A 21089-nucleotide genomic window follows, 5' to 3' on the forward strand; every position below is an offset into this window, starting at 1 on the left:
ATTTCCCAAATGATTCTCCTTTCTCTCACCTCTCAGTCCCATGCCATCCTCTCTGCCTAGAATGTCTCTCTTTTCCTAATCAGAAAACTCCTACATAGCCTTCAAGACCCTGCTCAAGTATTACCTACTCATCATAGGCTTCTCTGACTTCCTTTTCGCTCTCCCAAGCCAAGGACATGCTGCACTGCAACTGTTGTAGGTTTCTCTGTCATTAGACTAAGAACTCCATGGGGACATGGGTTGTATTTGCTTCTTTGTGTCCCAGGACCTAGCATGGTTGCTAATACTTTCTGATGAATAAATGAACATAAAAATTACTTGATAGGCCTCAATACTTGATATCCAAATAATTAATGCACTGAAGGCTTTTAAAAGTATTTTATCATCTAAGTGGATTAAACATTGTCCCCTGAAAGCTTTTTAAAAATTACTACTTTTACTATTAATAAAAATTTCAGAGTGAACCCTTAGCCCGGTGCTGACAGATTTAGCGAACACTTCTAGTAGTAGAAACCCAGATTCATGAGACTTGACCATATTTAGTCAGATGCAGAGTAGCATTTTCTGTGCCCTAACTTGTTCTTTCCAGAACGTATTCTTTTTAAGGACATACGATGTAGGTCGCTTGCTAATTATATTGTATTATCCCTTAATCCACTCTTGGGTGAACTCCAGAAATGATGGGTCCTGACATTGTGTAAAAATTCTCCTTCCCTTGCTGCCTGGAACTGTCTCTTTCTTTTTCCTTTTTGCTACATCTGTCTCTTATTGATGTATCTGAAAGTCATTTGAGCTGGACAGTGCAGCTAAATGATGCATTTTGTTAATATGGTGCCCTCTCCGTGGATTGCTTTAGATTTAGTTGTGTTTGTTCCTGTGCAATTTATAAAACCCTCTCATAGTGCCCTGTGGCCTATCATGGCCATTGAAAGAATAGAGGATCTTTGTCATTTGAAAAGCATCACGTCTTTGATTTTTTTCACTCCCTAGTCTTAAGGCTTTTAAGTACAATTTCTTCACATTTCTGTGTTCACCTAATTATTTTTCCCCAAAAAAGTAGTCTTATGATCTTGATAGTGTTGCATATTCAGTTTGGGAAATTCAGAAAAAGATAAAGGAAAAAAGGATCATCCCTAATAATCCCATGGATTTTGTTAAAATATTGGTATATTTGCTATTTGCTAAGATATTGGTATATTCCTCTCCAGTGTGTCCTTTCTTTAAAATAACTTTATTGAGGGGTAACTGACATAAAATAAGCCGCACATATTTAAAGTGTACAATTTGATGAATTTTAGCATATTTACATTCTTGTGAAGCCTCCACAACATATTACCACTACCCCAAAGTTTCATGGTGTCCCCCCTTGTCATCCCTGCCCCCTGTTCCACCCCCAGGTAACCTCTGACCTGCTTTCTTTCACTAGTGATTAGATTGTCTTTCCTAGAAATTTATGTCATTGGGACCACACAGTATGCATTCTTTTTCTTTTTTTTTTTTTTTTAGTCTGGCTTCTTTTACTCAGCATAATTATTTTGAGATTGTCCATGCTGTTGTGTGTTCATGCCTCTTCATTGCTGAGTAGTATTCCACAGTGTGGATATATCAGAAATTGTTTATGGGCCTGCAGCCCAACATTTGGGTAGTTTCCAGATATTATAAGCAAAGCTTCTGGGAACACTTGGGCATAAGCCCTTGTGTAGACGTAAGCTTTTACTTCTCTTGAGTAAATATCTAAGAAAGGAGTGGCTGGGTCATATGATAGATGTATTTTTTACTTATTTTTTTAAGGAAACTGCCAAAGTAATTCTCCAAGGAATTTGTCATTTTACGTTCTTATCAGCAGTATGTGAGATTTCCATTCCTTCACATCCTTGTCAACACTTAGCATAGTCCACTTTCTTAGTTCTAGTCCTTCTAGTGGATGTGCAGTGGGTTTCTCATTGCAGTTTTAATTTGTATACCCCTAATGACTCATGCTACTGAACATATTTTTACGTTCATATTGCCATCTATATTCTTTGGTGAAGTATCTATTCAAATATTTCGTTCCCCCCCCCCCTTTTTCTTGAGACAAGATCTCGCTCTTCTGCCTGGCTGCAGTGTAGTGGCACAATTATAGCTCACTGCAACCTCGAACTGCTAGGCTTAAGTGATCCTCCTGCCTCAGCCTCCCGAGTAGCTGGGACTACAGACATGTGCCATCACACCCAGCTAATTGTTTTAATTTTTGTAAACATGGGATCTTGCTATGTTGCCCAGGCTGCTCTCAAATTCCTGGCCTTAAATGATCCTCCCACCTCGGCCTCCCAAAGTGCTAGGATTATAGTTGTCAGCCACCACACCCAGCCTTTTGCCCATTTTTAAATTGTGTTGCATGTCTTCTTATTATTGAGTTATAAGTGTACTTTATGTGTTCTAGATCTTAGTGCTTTGTCAGATATGTTTGCCCACTATTTTTTCCCAGTCTGTGGCTTGCCTTTTCATTTTTGTAATAGTGGGTTTTTAAGAGTGTCTTAGTCTGTTTGGGCTGCTATAACAAAATGCTTTAGACTGGGTAATTTATAAACAACAGAAATTCATTTTTCATAGTTCTGGAGGCTGAGAATCCAAGATCAAGGTGCCATCAGACTCAGTGTCTAATGAGGGATTGCTGTCTGCTTCATGGACGGCACCTTCGTGTTGAGTCCTCCCAGGGCAGAAGAGCAAGGCGGCTCTCTGTGCCTCTTACATAAGAGCACTAATATCATTCATGAGGGCAGAGGGTCATGACGTTATCACCTCCCAATGGCCCTGTCTTCTAATGACATCACCTTTGTAATTAGGATTCAACTTATAAATTTGGGGGGGGGGCAGACAGAAACATTCAGACCATAGCAAGGTACAAAAGGAAGAAAAGAGGAAGAAATCAATTCCCAAGTTTCCAACTTTTCAGAGAAAAAAATCACAAAAGATATTACTTATCTCAAGTTGATTGTTATGACAACCTTGTCAGATAAATAGGGACAATAACTACTATTGCCATTTTACAGATTTTTAAACTGAGATTCAGAAAGTCAAGGTGACTTGTAAAAGGTCACACAACTAGTCAATGGTGTTGATTTTGGTGAAGTCCAATTTATTGATTTTTTTCCCTTTATCCGTTGCACTTTTTGTGTCCTATTTAAGAAGTTTTTGCAAAACTCAAAGACGCTAAGATTTTCTTGTATGTTTCCTTCCTTTAAAGTATTAGCTCTTACATTTTGATGAATGATCCATTTTTAGTTAATTTTTATATATGATGTAAGGTATGGATCCTTACATACCTTACATGTAAGGTATATGGTTCTCTGGTTCCAGCATTTTGAATAAATTTGTGTCATCTATTATTATGCATGATAGGATCAACTTGGTATCTGCTGGGCCATTGACTAGTTGTGGACCTTTTACAAGTCACCTTGACTTTCTGAATCTCAATTTAAAAATCTGTAAAATGGCAATAATAGTTATTGTCCCTATTTATCTGACAAGGTTGTCATAATAATCAACTTGAGATAAGTAATATCATTTGTGATTTTTTTTTTCTCTGAAAAGTTGGAAACTTGGGAGTTGATTTCTTCCTCACCATCACCCCCACACTCAGGCACCTTGTGTAGACATTTGTTGAATCTGTTGTCTCCTCAGTGTTCCTGCCCCGACTGTCCTGGTTCAGATCAGACTCTTGTCTCACCTAGGCGGTTGCACTGTCCTGCTAACTGATCTGCTGCCCTCAGACCTGACCTCCCTGCTGCTGCCAGGGTGATCCGTCAAACCTTACTGGTCATGCAATCTTCAGCTTGCTCTGCCTCGTCTGCAAAGCCACGTCCAAGCTTAGGTCTCGTGTCCAGGCCCTCGAAGCTACAGCCCTGCCTCTCATCCAGCCTGTTCTCTCACTGCTCCCTGCCTGGCATTGTACCTGCAGGAACACACTCCCTCCACGCCCCCTACACACACGCGCACGCACACACACACATGCACACACAAGCACACACCCTCGGCATTGTTCACCTCTATGAATCTGGACTCCAGCTGTGAGATTTGCTACTTCTCTGTGAAGACACTGAAGAGCTGTGACAACTAAATGTAATACATGATCCTGGATTAGATTCTGCACTGGAAAAAAAGAAATTTCTTGCTTTTTGGAATTTCTTTTTTAAAAATAAAGCACTTTATTGAGACCACTGGCTAACTTGGGATATAAACTATAGATTAGATTAAAAAATATTAGACCACTGTTAAACTTCCTGAATCTAGTAACTATACTGTGGTTATGGAAGAGATCATCCTTGTTCTTAGGAAATACACACTGAAATATTTAGGGGAAAGTGGCATGATATGTACAACCTACCCTCAAATAGTCCAGAAATAACAAAAGTTACTGAAAAAGAACATTTTCTTTTTTTATTTATTTAATTTTTTTTTTGGTCTTGAATTTTTCATTAGATCGTTTAACGTTCCATTTCTTGAGACACACTTGGAAGTTTTTGTGGTTATGTATTGTGCCTCTTGAGACATGTTGGATTTTCTTGTCATTTTGCCATGAAAATGTTAAAAATGGATCACTGTATAAAAGATATACAGGAACCCACTGTACTATTCTTGTAAACTTTTGTGTAAGTGTGAAAGTGTTTTAAAACAAATTTTTTTATATTGCCTTTGGGTTGATTAAATAAATGTTGCTATACCCACAGAAGGGCATACTTGGCAGTCATGAAAAGAAATATATTTATTGGCATAGAAACACGTTTATATGACTGATTGAAGAAAGCAAGTTGCCATATGATCTCAGTTTTATTATAATAGAACAAAATAAAAATCTTCTTCCTAAAACAAAGTATGGAAAGATGTACACCAAAATGTTAATTCTGGTAATTTCTGAGTTATGGGATAAAGGGTGATTTAAATTTTCTTCTTTTTATCTATACTTTCTGTTTTTCTATAGTATGTACACATTAATTATGTGATAAAGATTAATTATTTAAAAACCATGAAGAAACAAATGAGAAAAAAGCTTTAAAACCACCTTAAATGTTTGGACTGACGCTGGGACCCTGCGAGCTGGGGTACCTGCCTTATTTAGTAACCTCTTTTTTGGGCAGAGGCTTCAACTTCTTTCATCTTCTAACATCATGGTGTGGTGATTAAAAAAAAAAAAGAAAAACTCTTTATGCTCTATCCTCTGTTTCCTCCAGTTTTGCCTTCTCTGGATATGAAGGCTTCAGAGAGCCGTTTCTGGCACATTTGGTATTCTAAATTGTTTTCCGTGTATTTAAGTATTTTCTGCCACTTTGTGATTTAAAATAGGGTTTGAACTGCTGCTCCTCACAGTCTCCTGGGCTTGGCCATCACCAGTTAATAATTGCAAAATGCTGAACGTTAGGGGCTTCACTGGGTGCTGTGGGTGGAGGAGGCATCACCCAAGCACTTCTTAGCCCCTTCTCACTTTTCCTCAGCAGGCCCAGGAATGACTGCTCTATCCTGGACCTGCTTCATCATGAAGCTTGAACTATCTAATAGTCATTTTTAAGAGAGGCTTTCTTTGAAATCTGTCCAGAGCAAGTCCAGAGAGGAAGAAAGCACACCAGTTGCGATGCCATGAGTGTGTAGATTCTGTTTCTATCTAATCTGATCTCTTGCAGAGCCGTCTTTAACGGTTGATTCTGCTTCTTGATGTCTGAAAAAGCGGATCATCATCTACCACATTTCCCCTTTAAGATTGTATTTTCCTGTTAATTGAGCATAATGTCACGGTCTTCCTATTCTTACTCAAAATGTTTTAATGAGTTGGCTTCACGTCCTTTATTTCTTTATTTTTCTTGTTTTGTCTTGCATTTTTCATTAGATCCTTTAACATTCAGTTTCGGAACACAGATTTTAAATTTTTTGCTGGTTATATATTATGCCTCTTGAGACATGTTGGATTTTCTTGTCATTTTGACATTGATTTACCAGAATGAACTTCCTGTGAGAACACTGTTGCAAAGAAATTGTTCTGCTCTGACAGTAGGTGATTTTCATGATTATTTCCCCCAGTTTGGGAACCCAATGCATGCACGCTGAAAATTGCAATAGCAATGGTCTGCAGCCAGCCAGGTCTGGGCATTTTCCTAATGTGAACTATTGCTAGCTCATGTTATTAGCTTTTAGATTCAGAGCTTGGCAACTTGGTTTAGAAATATCATTTTTTTATATTGGTATATTGCCAAGTGGCAAGTGAACATGGTATGGGCTAAAGGCTTATTTAGATATTTGCTCAATCTCACATCTTAATAGAGTTTTGAGAAATTTTTCTTATTACCTACCATATCATTTATCCCTTAAAGTCAAAATGTGGCCCGGCGTGGTGGCTCACGCCTGTAATCCTAGCACTCGGGGAGGCCGAGGCAGGCAGATTGCTCGAGGTCAGGAGTTTGAAACCAGCCTGAGCAAGAGCAAGACCCCGTCTCTACTATAAATAGAAAGAAATTAATTGGCCAACTAATATATATAGAAAAAATTAGCTGGGCATGGTGGCACACGCCTGTAGTCCCAGCTACTCCGGAGGCTGAGGCAGCAGGATTGCTTGAGCCCAGGAGTTTGAGGTTGCTGTGAGCTAGGCTGATGCCACAGCACTCACTCTAGCCTGGGCAACGAAGTAAGACTCTGTCTCAAAAAAAAAAATAAATAAATAAAGTCAAAATGTGCTAAGAAACAACAAAAAACTAATCAAAGGAAAAACTCAGTATTCTTTAGGTCATGGTTGTTCAAAATATGAGATGGTTAGAAAACTTCCTTTCCATTTTTATCTTAATGGTCTTCCATCCATTGTGGAAACAAAATAGCTTATATATGCAAAATACATTTATTTATCTGTGTGGTTATTCCCTCTAGGTTTGGGATTATATTCTTCTTAAAGTGCTTGAAAATCCTAGACCTAAATTATAGTAAGATAAAAAATGGGACACGCTCACAGTATAGCTCAAGCTCATGCAGAACGATAGTTTACTGAGGCAGAAGTCTACCAAGAGAGTGTGGTGTTCCTTTATATGGCTTCAAAGACTGGAAGGAGTTGGTGGGGTACCTGCTTTTCCTGTAGGTGCCATTAGTATGAAATACTTTGTGAGAGGTGGAAGTCAGGCAGCCAAGGAAGGTCCAGGTTTCCATCCTGTGTGCCCTTCCTTGAATATCTCTGGAAGCCACAGCATTCATCTCCACTGCTGCCACCCAGGCCAGCTCTCATCATCTCAGTCACCTCCGAACTGGTGTCTCTGCCCTCACACTTGCCTTCAGAGCCCGTTTCCTAGAGCGCCAATCTTGAAACGAAAACATGATCATGCTGCTGCCTGCCCTGGACAGAATGGCATCCCATTCTCTTAGGATAAAATCCAGTTCGTACATGATGAGCCCAGCCTCTCTCTCTCTCTCTCTCTCTCTCTCTCTCTCTCTCTCTCTCTCTCTCTCTCTCTCTCTCTCTTGCCACATTCATGACCTTTCTCCCTTCTTGTCCTCTGGTCCAACCACAAGGCCTCACTGGCCTCCTTTCAGTTCCTCAGAAGCTCTGTGGTCTCACCTGCCTTTGTCTAGGTGAGGCCCCTTTGTTATAGCAGCTCATATAACCATATGCATTGTCCCTTGGTATCTGTGGGGGATTGGTTCCAGGGCCCCCTGCAGTTACCAAAATCCAAGGATGTTCAAGTCCCTGATATAAAATGGTGTAGTATTTGCATATAACCTATGCACGCCCTCCTGTATATTTTAAGTCATCTCTAGATTACTTATAATACCTAATACAATGTAAATGCTAAGTAAATACTTGTTATACTGTATTGCTTTTAACATTTTTATTATTTTTATCACTGTGTTGTTGTTTTATTTATTGTTCTTTCTTTTCTGTGCATAGTTTCTATTCCAGGTTGGTTGAATCAGTAGATGCAGAACCTGCAGCTATAGAGGGCCAACTGTATATCATTTTCCTGCAGAACACTCATGTTTAACTTGTAATAAAGTATTCAACATTGTCTTTCTTTCATTAGTGTAGTATCTACCAGAAAAGAGAACCTATTATTACTCTGTTAGTACCAGCACCAAACCCTAAAATATGGTTAAATTAGTAAAACTTAAGATGAAATCTAGATTAATTTATCAGTTTCTTTTGAGGATATCTTAGCTCCTCAAATTGGTTATGCTTGAATCATTGCCACCAAGAGACCAAGAAAGACTTCCATTGTACCTTGTGAGTAAACTGTTATGACAATATAGTAAAAATTAGTTCCATTCTAGAATAGTTACTCTGCAAATTGCACTGGCTTAATCTTCTTCTGGCTCAATTGCTGGACCCATCCCCCCTCCCTCCAAAGCATCCCTCAGCTCTCCCTAGAAGTTCCTAAAGTGCAGCAGTTGCCCCTCTTCATCCATCTGGTTCTTTCCCTCTTGTCCTGCTGCCCTGGTTCTGATGTCCATGACCTGAAGGAATAGTATAGTGGCCTTCATCGACAGTCACCACTGTCCACACCCCAAGTTGGTTACCAGAGTCCTGACACGAGGGATCTTCTTAACATAAGAGAAACATCTGGCCCGAAGGCAAATATAAATTAGTTAGGACATATAAAATACCCATTGCCTTATTTATCACATAAATCCTCAGGTCTATGTTACTATGTCCATTTTAGAGATGAGGAAAAGCTGAGGCTCTGGGACATTGAATAATTTATTGAGGGCCAGACATCGAGGCTCATGCCTGTAATCCTAGCACTTTGGGAGGCTGAGGTAAGAAGATTGCTTGAGGCCAGGTGTTTGAGACCAGCCTGGGCAACATAGCAAGACATTGTCTCTTAAAAAAAAAAAAAAATGAATTAGCTGGGTGTGGTGCACGCAGCTGTAGACCAAACTACTAGCTACTCAGGAGGCTGAGGCAGGAGGATCACTTGATCCCAGGAGTTCAAGGCTGCAGTGAGCTATAATAGTGCCACTGCACCCCAGCCTGGGTGAGAGAGTGAAACCCTGTCTCAAGGGAAAAAAAGGTATCGAGGTCACTCAGCATCGGGGCCATGATTCAAACCCAGATCTAATGACTTTAAGCTTTTAACCAGTATTCTGTACTGCATGATGACATTAATAGAAATGGCTGACATTCAATTTATTTCCATTAGTCCTCCTGGGCTCTATAGACCCAAATCATTCTGTGATGACCATATCCAAATAGGCTTACTTGGAGATAAATTATTTACATCAAGACACACAGAGTATATTCTTAAGTGTTAGTTTCATCTTTTCTTAACTCTGTACATGTTCCCATATAAGGTATTCTTTCCCCAGGTCTCTATTTCTTTTCTTTTCTTGGAGACAGAGTCTCGCTCTGTCACTCTGGCAACAGTGCAGTGGCATCATCATAGCTCACTGTAACCTCAGACTCCTAGGCTCAGGTGATCCTCCTGCCTCAGCCTCTGGAGTAGCTTGGGACTACAGGCACAAGCTACCATGCCCAGCTAATTTTTCTATTTTTAGTAGAGATGGGGGGTCTTGCTCTTGCTCAGGCTGGTCTTGAACTCCTGAGCTCAAGTGATCCTCCTGCCTCAGCCTCCCGGAGTGCTAGGATTACAGGCGTGAGCCACCTTGCCCAGCCTCTATTTTTTAATGTATGTATTTCTCATTATAACCACATGACCTACTAACACGACACAGTCAGAGGCCTCCTTGTGCAGGCTCCCAAGGCCTGATTTTACCCTTCAGCTGCCCGTGTGACGCTCCTTGAGGACTCAGCACAGTCACAGCTTCATGCTGCCAAGCCTGTGTTTATTCTTAGTTGAGGGGAGTGTGGGGATGGACTTCCTGCCAGAATCCTGCCCTGGCATTCCAGGTTACTCACCACAAGCTATGGCCCATTCTCTGCTATTTATAGCGAGTGGCAAAAATAGCCTCCCCTTCTGAAAGGAGTACCTATCTGCCCACGGCCATCTGCCCACGGCCTCCTACCTCCTGACAGGCGCTTTCTCTCCTGACCTCAGGAGGAGGCAGGGCGTGTCCTTACCCAGACCCAGAGGCGCCTGGTCCCTCATGTACACACACATACCTCCTGCTCCGGAGGCACCCAGAGCTTGGGTAGGCTCCGAGGCAGGGCTTCAGCACAGGGATCCGGGCAGAACCTAGTCTGGCCCCAAGGGAAAAGGCGGGAGCCTGGGGAGAGGGGAGAAGATAAGACCAGAGTCCCATTGTTGGAGCTGGGTACAAAGTCAGGCTGGGGTCCTGGGTGCTGCTCATCTGATTTCTGAGCCTTGAATGCCTGAGAGACTCACTGGTCCTCCAGCCTGGGCTGGGGCTGAGTCTGGGGGTGGGGAGGCGAATGGATCCAGCTGCAGGGGCTGGAGTGTGGGGCAGAGTGTAGACACCTGTGCTGCTTTCTAGCCCCGTGACCAAGAGCAGCTTACTTCCTCTCTCCAGGCTGTTTCCTTATCTAAGGGGTTGGCGCTAGAGGAGAAACTCCTGCTCAGGTGTGTGCGTCAGAGTAGCCTGGGGAGCTTGTTAAAATAGGGGTGCCCGGCCCCCTCCTTGCGGGTTGATTGGAAGGCCTGGGAGGATGGCGCAGGGGATCTGGGCATTCCCCAGGCTCCCGGGGAGGAATCTGATCCCTGTCAGTGTCGGCAGCCCCTGCCCCAGGGGCCTTCCAGCTCCAACATTCCTTCACTCGAGAGTTTACTACATCAGGGATAAGAAAGCGTGGAAGACAGGGTTCACCTCGCGTGATGATTGGGCAGAATGAGACACTTTCTCAGGCGCTTGTTACATCCCAGGAAATCGGCTGGGAGCTTCTTCAAGCCAGTTTTCTGTGTGGAAGCTGAAACTCGGGGCTCGAGTTCATCCCCTCCTATCTTCTCTCCTAGGCGGTAGCTCCCTCTCCCTCGGTTTAACTGTCATCTCTCTCAGAGTTCACACACCGAAAGACAAACCTAGACAGGCTTCACGTGAGTTTTATTTGGCCTGCCCAGTATTTTTTATTATAAAAGTCTGAATTGGCGCGTTCACTTTCCAGCTCACCCTGGGCCCACCACTCCCGACTTTTAGACCAGCCAGCATCAGCCCTTGGCGTTGCCTCCTTGGACTCTGATTTTAGACTGAATTCAGTCTCTCGAGTCTTGTTTCTAGCTCAAATATCTCTTCTGAGCTCTCGCTCCATACATCCAAACGCCTCCTGGTGAGAAAATGCAGTTTGTGTGGTTAGGGAAGGCCAGGGTGGTGGTGCAGGGCTAAATAAATGTTATTAGTGATATCGTTATTCCCAATGTCCACCTCTTCTTAAAATCTCACAGGCACCCAGCTCAGCCTCTTTAAAATTGAACTTGTCACATTCCTTCCTCTCTGTCGCCCCAAGCCTCTCCACCACATTCCCTCGTTGCTCGTTGCCTGAGAATGGAGCCGTCCTGGCTCCTTCCCCTCCTTCACTCTAACTTACCGCCAGAACTTCTGCAGAATCTCTCCAGAATCCATCCAGTTCTTTCCATCTCCGCTGTCACCACCTAGTCCAAGCCACCATCATCTTTGCCAGGACTGCGGTACAGGCCTTATTGTTCTCCCTGTTGACATTACTTTTCCATTGTAACCCATTGTTCAATTTGAGGCCACAGGTTATTTTACTAAATAAACCAGATCTTGCTTGCCTGTGCATACAAGCCATTTATTGGCTCCCCATTGCCCCAGGATAAAATCCATTTTTTTTTTTTTTACTGTCACACTGTCAACCCAGGCTACAGTGCAGTGGCATGATAATAGCTCAGTGTAGCCTTGAACTCCTGAGCTCAAGCGATTCTTCCGCCTCAGCCTCCCGAGTAGCTGGCATGTGCCACCCTGCCTAGCTAATTTTTTAAAATTTTTTGTCACGATAGTGTCTAGCTATGTAGCCCAGACTGGTCTTGAACTCCTGGGCTCAAGTGATCCCCCTGCCTCAGCTACCCAAAGTGCTGGGATTACAGGTGTGAGCCACTGCACCCAACCAAAATCCAAATTCTTTAACAAGACCCTTCACAGTCTGGCTCCCGCCTCCTCCCCAGCCTCCTCTAGTGGTGCCTGTTCTACTCATCTGGGACTTCTGTGTCTCTGGGGTGTACCAAACTCTCTCTGGCCTCTAGGTGGGCCCTCACACACTCCATTTCTCCTCCTGGAAGACTCCTCTTCCTATTATTGTTCACTGGAGAACGCCTACATTGTCTTCCTGTCGCAGTTTAGCTGTCACTTCTCAGAAGGTCTTCCCTGATCCCCTAGACCAAGTCAGGCCCCTGCTAGATCTTGCAGAGCCCCTGTGCTTTCCCTGGCATTGCTTTTGCCACACTGCATCACGACTGCATCTGATGGTCGCTTCCTCTCTAGCCCAAGGCTACACGTGGGCAGGGACCATCGCCATCTAGCTTGTTCACGGCTCTCTCTTCTATGCCTAGCACATGCTTGGAATATAGTAGCTAAACAATAAAGGTTGAGGACAGGAAAAAAAGGACAGAAGAAGAAGAAAGAAAGAGTGGACTCCTGATTTTCCTCTTCTCTGCAACAAGAAAGGAACGCAGCTAACATCTTCTAGCCAAAGGAGAGAACAAGAGCTGAGAACAAGAACACATCCCCACTGCCAACCCCTTTATTGAGAACTCCTGAGGGCAGGAATTCTCCTTTGTTCAAAGACGTATCCTCAGCATCTAAGAAAGAGCAGGTGTGCCACAGAGGATGTTGAATGAATGAATTCATTCGAAAAACTTCTTGACCTAGACTAGACTGTAACCAAAGATATAACCAGCAGGAAACTGCTGTTTTTTTGTAATAAGCCTTAAGCAACTACTTGACTTTTTAAAAGTAGGTACACATATATAAACTTTTATAAAAATTAAAACCTCAAAAAGAAAACAATGGAAAAAATCCTCACCGGGGACCCTATTGTTACCACCAATCAAATCGGGGTTATGAACTTGCAAACTGGGGTGTATTGTCCAGATGTGATGACACTGTTCCAAAGTCACAGAACCAGCAAAAGAAAATGCAATCCATCCACTGGACTCAAACGAAGATTTTGTTGTCATCATTTAGAAATCCAGAAGGGAGGAGAAAATGTGCACCCAAGTTTGGTCCAAGTCTACCACTAAATGAGGGCATGCTATTGGAAACCTTACTCAACCTCTCTGCTTTATTTTTTCCCTGTGAAATAGGGGAAATGAGACTTGCCTTGCAGAGTTGTTTTGAACTGAATATAAAATGTGAAGCGCCTGGCACAGTCCTGACACATACCAGGTGCTCATTCGAGAGCATCGTTTAAACCAACTCCTGCCTTTTAATTATTTAAAAGTATCATGGCTAGGCTCACACAAAATGCAGGGAGCTCATGAAATATTGCTCTCCTGGTGGGAAGATGCACTATTTATTCACTGTCCTCTTGCTAAAAGAAAGAAGATGACAGTGGCAGAGAACAGAAAAGTATTAGCAACAGAGAGGCACAGGAAATGAAAACAGAGGAAGCTGATTCTCACTGGATCTTGGAGTCATGCTGAAAAACAAGGTTTTCATGTATCCCCTTTCCCTCTGCTATAAACTGAATGTTCATGAGCCGCCCTCCCCATTCATATGTTGAAACCTAATCTCCAAAGTGAGTGTATTTGGAGGCGAGTCCTTTGGGAGGTGATGAGGTTACATGGATAGAATTAGCACTCTTACAAAAGAAGCCAGAGAGCTCCCTCCCTGCCTGCTGTCCTGTGAGGACTCATGAAAAGATGGCTGCCTATGAACCAGGAAGTGCGTCCTCAACAGCTACAGATCCGCTGGCACCTTGATGTTGGACTTCCCAGCCTCCAGAACTGTGAGAACTAAATCTCTGTTGTTTATAAGCCCCCCCCCCCCAGCCTATGGTATTTTTCTTATAGCAGCCTGAATACTGAGACACACTCTCACAGAATGTATGAGGAAGGCTCCTAAAAGAGCCCAGCCAGAGGTGGGGTTCCGTGGGCAGAAGAGGGAGCCTCTGTTTTCCAGCCTGCTCATCTCTCCAGTGCTTTATTATTATTTTTTTAATGAAATTCACATTTCATCATTTAAAAAATAATATTTGTTCTTCTAGGACAAATCATGTTCATTTGGGACATATATGCGAAAAACGAAAGAAAGAAAAGAAAAGGGAATAAAAGGAAAAAGAACAGAAAAGAAAAAAATTATCTGAAGTTCCACTGCTAGATAATGCCTCCAAACATTTTGCAGTCTATCTCTTCAAAGTTATTTTTTAGGTAATGTGTACATAAAATGACATGTTCTTGTATAAGAAATAAGGTCACGTGGGGTAGAACGGCATATTGTTCTGTAATCTGATCTTTTTTATTGAACATCTTTCCATGTCAGTACGTGGATGTATCTCATGGCATCATGGGTGACACTGGTGGGCTCTTCAGGGTGCCTGGTCACAGGACACTCATGGTGGGTGCCTTCCCTGCATGGAGAATTGTCGTCTGTTTCTGTTTCCCCTCGATGAACAACTTTGTAGTCAAATTTTTACCCAACTCCTAATTGCTCCTTCACAGTGAGTCCACACATTCAATCTTAGTTTTTTCAAGTAAAGAAGACAGTGGGACAATGTGATGAAAATGTTGAAATCATAGGCGGGCCTCTTTGGTGCTGAGGAGAGGGTGGGCTGTAACTCAGCCCTGTGCTTTTTATGTCCAATTCTGTTCAACCTCCAGGTTTTATCTCAAGTGCCACCTCTTTCCTATTTGGCAAACTTAAAAAATGAGCAGGACACAGCCCCTGTCCTTAAAGAGATTAAAATCCAATAGCAGAAATAAGAGACACAATAATTTATCATATCCAATAAGTGAGTTTTCTCTCTCATTTAACACAGAAATACCTGTCTTTTCATCAAGAGAAACAAGGACAAGATGGACATAATTATATTAATAATAGCCAATGCTTAATGAGAACTTACTGTGTATGTTTAGGAACTATTAATTATTAAAGAGTATGCATTCATCATTTAATTATCACAGGAAGCCTATGACTCGGGTGCTATGGTTACAAACATTAGATTGTTGGAGAAACTGAGGTTCAGGGAAGTTAAGTAACTACTCAAGGTGATCCACTCGGGTACCATACGTGATGGAGCTGGATTTGATTCAAGGCGCTTTGAGGCGAGAGCCGTCTACCGCTGCAAGTGACATGGAATAAGGCTGTGATTTAACCTTCTAGGTACTGTGGCCTGAACACCAGCTTGCTGACATCCCCCATGGTGGAGTTCATAGTGACCAATCAGTGCACCTTCCACACACCCGTCAGCTTCCCTGAGATCCCGGTGGCCACCTTGGCTGTGGGGAAAGTGGGCCACGCCAGTGTGCATTACTGGCTTGCTCTGTTTCTGCCCAAGCCCTCCAAGGAGCCACCTTCTGTAGATCACCATGACCTCTGTGATGGCTTTTTCCTTGGCCACCCCAAGTTGGCACAGTTTGAGGCTTCGGCCTGTGCCACCAGGTCTTCAGTTCATGTCTCTGTGAACCCAGCCACCGGCAAGCCAGTGGACCTTCCGGAAGACTTCAGGGCGGCCCTCCTAAGGCTGATGAGCCCGGCATCCATGTGAGTCACATATATTGTACTTGGAATTGTGCATGACATAAAATAAAGTTTAGATTATTCTCTAAACCATTTCTTTTGATTCCCTTGCATATAGTTTTGCTCTGAAAATGACTGTTGATTCTTTATTTTTATAACAGAGTTTTCTAGCTCCATTGAGCAGGGGTCTCCTTGCATTGGGTCCAGGGCTCTGTTTCCTCCCATTGGTCCTCCCAGCCACCTAATGAGGCAGCTGCTTCTTGACCTCTCTTTTACAGAAGATGTGACCTTTGGTGCTGTAAAGCCACCTTTCTTTCATGCATCTAAAACAACAAACCAATAAACCTTTGACATTTTTCTGTTAAATCCATAGCTTCAACCAGTCACCCATGCCATGGGTTGAAGTCTAGAAGTAACTATGAAGAAAATGAATCTTTGATGCTGAAATACATAAGGACCACACTTTGGGGTCGTAAATAAAAATGACTGCGATTTGCTGAGTGCTGACTACATACCACGTGCTTCACGGTCATTATTGCAATTGGTCCTTTGACTGCCCTATATGGTGGGTGCTATTATCACCATTTTTTAGATGAGAACATTGAGGATTTAAAGAGGACAATTCAAGTCAGGGGAAGGGGTTCTAGGCCAAGGTCCATCTCCATCTCAATGCAACAGTGAAAACCACTGGTTTAATTTCTCCAGGCCTCAGTTTCCTCATCTGGAAAACATGATCCCTACTGAACTTTTTCAGTTGGGTTCATGAATGCTTTTGGGGTATAAAGAGACTCTTGATCTTCTGTGGAATTGAGTTCCAAATCCCTGCCACATATAAACATCTTTGGGATACCCTAACCATGGTACACACAAATGCCAATTGCTATTCCTTTGCCATTAAGGCCATTCGATTTGGCCCAGTAATAGATCAGTTTTGAGGGTTTAGAAACACTTCACACAACAATTCTAAAACTTGGAAAGACTATTAACCAGCAGGCTGGTGTTTGCAGGCATTGATCCGTCTGACCTTTGACACATGCTATGCTCAGAAAGGGCAACAAGGAGCAATCCTTTCATTTGTGTGTCACTTTTAAGTCCTTGAGATTCTTGCACATTTATTATCTCACCTCATCTGCCTAACTGCTCTGAAAGTTGGCCATTATTATTATCCCCATTGTACAGTCAGAACAGGCCAAGATCAGCACTCTTCATTGGCAGAGCTAGAACTCGAACCCAGCCAGGCCTTTGGACCTGCCTGTCCCTGCCACCAACTCTGCATCTCATCACAGTGTTCTGAATTTTTTAAAGACACCATTGTTCTGCTAACAGTTTTTTAAAAATTGTGGTGATAGCAGTGTGGTTCCATCGAGAGTCTCTTAAACAGGAGGCAGTGAAGTGGGGTGATTATGAGATTGGGGTCCACTATTAAAGAGATCTAGATTTGTATCCTGGATCTGCCATTTCTAAGGAGGGGAATCATATGTCTCTCTTCACGTAGGGAAGCCCTGGCTGTCCCAGCATCATGGCAGGCCCTCCCCCAATACTTTTTAACTTATAAAGACTAGAAATTCATTTCTCACACAGGCTGGGAGGTCCAAGATCAGGGCTCTGACAGGTTCAGTATTTGGCGAGGGCTGCTCTCTGCTTCCAAAGTGGTGCCTTACTGCTGTGCCCTCACGTGGCAGAAGGGAGGAAGGGCAAAAAAAGGGCCCAGCTAGTTCCCTTGAGTCTTTTTATAAGGGCACTCATCCCACTCATGAAGGCAGATCTCTCGAATTAATCACCTCCTAAAGACATCTTAGTACTATCGCATTGGGTCTTATGTTCCAGCATATGAATTTAGGGGACACATATGTTCAAACCATGGCAGTGTGTGTGGACATCCCAGTCTGCATGTTTAAACTGAGTCCACCTCAACAGCTGCCCATTGCCTATCCTTTGGGACTAGAGGTGCATATACCGGCCACGTTGCCTGCCCTTTCGAAGATGTAGCTGGGGAAGAGGCCGACCCAAGCTCTGTACGAGGCTTGGGTCACTTGGGCAGGGAATTCTGGGGTCTTATGGGGACCTGGAGCATGGTCTAGAAGGGAAAGGCACTCTGAGTTAGCAAAACTCTTTGGCCCCTGGGGAGGGGAGAATAGCCAAAGCAAGAGAGGAATGGGTTTTTCTGAACCCCAAAGTGGGCCGAGCTGATTGCTCAGGATTTTAGGAGGATATTGATTAAAGCTGCCTCCTTTCATTGGCAAAGGTGTCCTGGTCTGGACAATCAATTAAATACTCTATGTATGTATGTTTTAAGACAGAGTCTCACTCTGTCACCCTACATAGATTGCAGTGGCATCATCATAGCTCACTATAACCTCAAACTCCCGGGCTCAAGCGATCCTTCTGCCTCAGCCTCTGAGTAGCTGGGACTATAAGTGTGCACCATGATGCCTGGCTAATTTTTCTACTTTTAGTAGAGACAGTGTCTAGCTCTTGCTCAGGCTGGTCTCAAACTCCTGAGCTCAAGTGATCCTCCTGCCTCGGCCTCCCAGAGTGCTGGGATTACAGGCCCGAGCTACCTCACCCAGCCTAGTTACCTAAGTTAAGAGTTGTATGACTTTGGGCATTACATCCCCTTATAGTTCCCTGATTTGTAAGATGGGGTAAAAATACTCTGGTATCCACAAGTACCACTGGTGACAGTGTTTCCAAACTACCCCTGCTGAGCAACAACAGTAGGATTGGACTTCCCTGCTCCGTCGAAGTTCGATGTGGCCACATGACTTGCTTTGACCATTGTCAGTGAGCATGAGTGGCAGGGGTCGCTTTCAGGAGGCGGCATTTGATTGCCTGTGTCTGGCTCTCCTGTGGATATGGGTGCACACGGAGATTCCCTGCTGAACCCCAATAGCGCAGCTGCCACGGACAATTGGCTCAGGCTACAGATGGTTTTGCAAAAGCAAATATTCAACCTCTGTTGCTTTAAACCACTGAGATGTTCAGTTCCTCTAGTACTGTAGCAAAAAAGCAGCTTATCCCCTCTCCCTTACCAAGTACCAGCCTCCTAGGGCTGTTGGGAGGGTTATGTGAGAAATGTATGTTAGTACGTGGCATAGTGCCTGGCATATGGCTATTAGTATTTATCCTAGGAGAAATGAAATGCTTATGTACACCCATTCTACAAACACCTTCAAGGCAGGAAAGTAGCTAATCCTTACACTCATTTTCTTTGATGTGCTTCTGTGCAGTTTCTTTTTTATGTGAGAGAAATTATAGAAGTGCTCAAAGCACACAAGAGTGGTGGGACATATCTGACGTAGGGTATGTGTCCCCAACCACGGACCCTGGGACTGACCAGAATTGAGAGTGGGGTTGGCTTATTTGGAAATAGCCCCAAGTTCATGTAAATCCTCATGAGTTTAAGAACTTAGATGACACGCTTTTTCCAGTGCTCAAATGTTTAATACTTCAATGTGAACTAACTCAGTGAACATCATAGCACTCATTGGTTTTTAGTGGGAAATCCTAGCACTATAAACATCATTTTAAGACTAAAGAGAGAGCCAAATCTCAATTGCATGATCTTGGAGGAAACTGGGATTTTATTATAAAAGTTGCAAAATAAATCTAGATGGACTAAAAAACAAAAAAAATCCCATCAGCCATTCTATTTCAGTCCACAAGATGTTTCAGCTGAGCTGCTAACAAGTAGCTACATAGCTACTGTTTGCTGGGTACTTCTGAGCAGACATGACTAGTGCATTTGCTAACAAGGGAACAGCTACAGTCATCCAAGCAGGAGAGGAAAACCTTCAGGTATCGCAGGTTTTCTAACTACATTTTTGTCACACTCGAATTCATTCGAAAACTTACAGCAAGAGACAAGAGGTACAAAATGTGTGCTCATGTTTTGCTTGGACAGACTATGGCTCCTAGCAATTAATGCTTTTAGTCACATTAAGCATTAAATAATGCTTTGTGACATTACAGTATTTCCCATTACAGATCAATTTTGTAGCATTTGTTCATAATCAGACTTGAAATGTTACCTAGAAACAAAATATGTTTTCCTTGAAACAGTCAGACCTTATTAGAAATCTAAGGTTTTACAAATCACCATGTTAACAGTTATGTCCCCTAGCTAGGGTTTTCTTTCTTTAAATAGTGTTAAATTCAGCCCCAGAAGCTCTAGTCTCTTTGAGGGTTACTCTTCTTATGTGCACTGACTCGAAAGGAAAAACTTAATGCTCCAAATACATCTAATGTCTTACTAGGAATAACTTAATAAATCAACCAGTATTCTCTTCTGGGGGTGGAAATAATGTTAGCACCTTTTTAAAAGTGTTATGCTTATAATCCGGTTATACAATATTATTTTCTCATGTTTTAAAAGACAGATTCTCAAAAATAAAAAGCTTAAAAAATAAAAAGACATCAGCCTATTTCTAGGTAAAAGGAGTTATTCCCATTTCCTGACCACATAATCATATGCTGTGGATGAGCAAAGTAGAGATATTCATAAATTTGGAGCAGTACAACTTAATTCTAAACAGAAGAGATTTTGGAGTAGGAGCACCTGGAGTTGAGTTTTGGCCTTGCCATTTGATCACTAGAATAGGGCAAATTGCTCAACTTCCTATTCAGTAAATGTTAGCTATTTTTCTATTTTTTTACAGAATTATTTCCCCCCCCCCCCCCGAGGGATATTCCCTTTGATTAAAGCCATCAGCCTCTCATTCATTCAGCAAATAATTACTGAGCACTTACTGTATATGCTAGACTCTACTGTTCTAGGCCCTGGGAAACAGCAGTAATTCAGAGAAACCAGACTACAGCTCTCATTAAATTTCGATTCTAGCTTAGGAGTGGTGTGGGGTGGGTAATGTGAACCCAAGATAACGTCAAGTGGTGCAGCAGGGTAGCTTGAGTGGAGGTCCCCCGAAAGATATGCCTACCTTCTAGCCCCTGGAACCTATGCATGTGACCTTATTTGGAAAAAGGGTCCTTGCAGATGTCAAGATGACATCATCTTGGCTTATGGTGGGGGGAGACCTAAATCCAACGACAGTTTTCCTTATAAGAGACATGCTGAGGAGTGACACAGAGAAAGGAGGAAAAGGCCCTGTGAAGACAGAGGCAGAGATAGTGCAATGCAGTGATGCAGCCACAAGCCAAGGAACTCCTAGAACTCACCAGAAGCTGGAAGAAACAAAGAAGGTTCTCCCCTGAGCTTTCAGAAGGAGTGCAGGCCTGCTGACACCTTGATTTCAGACTGCAGCCTCCAGACTGTGAGAGTACATTTCTGTCACTGTCAACCACCCACTTCATGGTAATTTGTACAGAAGCCATAGGAAATGAATAGAAATGGTAATGTGTACCAAGAAGAAAACAAAATGAGGACAGGAGAGAAGGATTCAAGTTGGAATTACTTTAAATAGTGGGATCTGGAAGGCTGCACTGAGGAGGTAGCAGGAGTTACCCAAGGAGGTGAGATGGGTATTCTGAATCTCAGGGGATAGCAAGTGCAAAGGGCCCAGTCGGGGGATGACCATGCTGTT

At 42.9% G+C, this 21089-nt stretch overlaps 1 pseudogene; it reads left to right on the forward strand.

The window, feature by feature from the left end:
* LOC142870535 (uncharacterized) overlaps positions 1-15577 on the forward strand; it is a 92801-nt pseudogene extending 77224 nt beyond the window's left edge.
* Positions 15578-21089: the final 5512 nt, after the last annotated feature.

Source organism: Microcebus murinus, chromosome 4 (assembly GCF_040939455.1).
Source record: "Microcebus murinus isolate Inina chromosome 4, M.murinus_Inina_mat1.0, whole genome shotgun sequence".
Taxonomy (NCBI): domain Eukaryota; kingdom Metazoa; phylum Chordata; class Mammalia; order Primates; family Cheirogaleidae; genus Microcebus; species Microcebus murinus.